A 2,494-nucleotide genomic window follows, 5' to 3' on the forward strand; every position below is an offset into this window, starting at 1 on the left:
GTTCATTGGAAATAAGAACAAATTTTCCTGCCCAGGCTGGTTTTGAATTGTGATCTCAGGTCTTAGTCTGTTGAGTAGCTAGGATTACAGCTGTTGAGCCACCAGCACCTGACTATTATTTATTTATTTCATTTTTCTTATGCTTGAACTCAGGGTCTGGGTGCTGTACCTGGGCTAATTTTGCTTAAGGCTAGTGCTGTCCCATTTGAGCCACAGTGCCACTTCTGGCTCTTTCTGAATAGTTTATTGGAGATAGAGTCACATGGACTTTCTTGCCTGGACTGACTTTGAACTGCGACTCTCAGATCTCAGCCTCCTGAATAGCTAGGATTAGACAGGCATAAGCCACAGTGCCCAGACTATTATTATTATTATTGATGGAGCCCAGGGCCTGGAACATGCTAAGCACATGTTCTACCACAGAACTTGGCTGCCAGGCCAGGGAAGTATGTCAAGTTCCCAGCGTCCTCTCCTGTATGGGAGGATGCTAATGTGTGTGTGGCTGACATTTATTTGCCAGGACAGTTGACAAAAGAAAAAAATGAAAGGATCTGGGGCTGAAACTGGACAAGTGTACTTGGAAATGCATGAATGAACAGTTTCCCTTTAAAACATGGCAAATGCCATCTGGGGAGGGGGACACACCTGTGTGGCCAATGACATAGAGAGTGTCATCTCTATGGGACAGGAGGCTTCACTTTTGAATCCTCTGCTTTCTGGCTGATACCTAAAGGGAGACCAAGATGCACCTTTGGCTGGCTTCTTCCCACCACTGGGTGGGAAGATGTAGCTTGGGAAAGGGGGCAACAGTACCTGTCCACTTTCATCGCTTTATAGTTGCAAACTGGCAAATGACTGAGGCTTGGCATGCCAGTTTCCTTATCTGTAAAGGGAGGATAAGCCCACCATAGTTGTTGCGTGAGGCATCCATGGGCATCCCTAAGTCAAGTGCATAGGAGACACCTGAGAAATTGGGTCAGGCCTCTGCAACCACACTTGAAGATCCAACTAGACACAGATCAAAAAAAAATATTTTGGGGTTGGGAAGGTGGCTCAGTGGTAGAGCGCTTGCCTTGCATGCATGAGGCCCTGGGTTCGATTCCTCAGCACCACATAAGCAAAAAGAAAAAAGCCGGAAGTGGCACTGTGGCTCAAGTGGTAGAGCGCTAGCCTTGAGGTGAAGAGCTGAGGGACAGCACCTAGGCCTAGAGTTCAGGCCCACAACCGGACCCCCCAAAAAATTGGGGGGGGGAATTACCCATATGATGAGCATCTTCTTATCTCTCATTCTGTAAAGAACACAGACTCTAGCTAGGCATGCACGGCTCATGCCTGTAATCCTAGCTACTCAGGAGACTGAGACTTAAGGAACCCAGTTCAAAGCCAGCCCATGTAAAAAAGTCTATGAGTCTCCAAGTAGCCAACAAAAACGCTGGGAGAGCCAGTGCTGGTGGCTCATGCCTGTAATCCTAGCTACTTGGAGGGTTGAGATCTGAGTCAGTTTGTCTCGGAAAGCCTGTGTGGCACGTGACTGTAACCAGCCAACTTTAAGCCTACTTAGGCATCATTCTCATGTATGTGCATGGTTCCTAACCCTGACCATCAGAGCCCCCGGGCATCCACCAGAAGCTTACAGACGGCTGGACCCTGTCCCCAGACTATGATTTATGTTTGGACCCATAGAGAATTGGTTGCTATCTCCAGCCTCACTAAAGAAGAGTTCCTGAACCACGGCCCTTAGTGTGTTTAAAAACCATCTCATGAGCTGGGCACTCTAGCTCAGGCCAGTAACCCTAGTTATTCAGAAGACTGAGATCGGGTGAATTGAGGTTCAAAGCCAACCAAGGCACAAAATTCGTGAAACTCTCCAAAAATAACCAGCAAAAAGAGGCATGGCTCAAGTGGTAGTGTGACAGCTGAATAAGCATGCAAGCCATGGTCATAGCAAAAAAAAAAATTAGTAAGAGGACCGTGTTATAGCTTGACAACACTAATCACTAAATGCATCCTACTAACCTCTCAATTTGACTTCTAACGCAATAAGCAATTCCTAGCCAACTTTGGTTTTCATACATACTTACCCAAAATGATTTCAGAGGTACTGAAGTTTGAACTTGGGGCCTCACATTTGCTGTTGGCATTCTACCACTTGAGCTATGCTCCTTTTTCTTTTTTTGCTATTTATTTTGAAGATAGACACCCCTCCCCCACCACAGCTGACCCTGAACTATGATCCTCTGGATTTCAGCCTCCTGAGTAGCTAGAATTACAGGTGTGAGTCAATGGTGTCCTGTTAGGACTTTTTTTTGGGGGGGGGTCCGGTTGTGGGGCCTGAACTCTGGGCCTGGGTCCTGCCCCTCAGCAATTCAGCTCAAGGCTAGCGCTTTACCACTTAAGCCACAGCGCCACTTCCGGCTTTTTTCTTTTTGCTTATGTGGTGCTGAGGAATCAAACCCAGGGCCTCAGGCATGCAAGGCAAGTGCTCTACCACTGA

The sequence above is a fragment of the Dipodomys ordii genome, unplaced genomic scaffold, assembly GCF_000151885.1.
Source record: "Dipodomys ordii isolate 6190 unplaced genomic scaffold, Dord_2.0 Scaffold23, whole genome shotgun sequence".
NCBI classification, from domain to species: Eukaryota; Metazoa; Chordata; class Mammalia; order Rodentia; family Heteromyidae; genus Dipodomys; species Dipodomys ordii.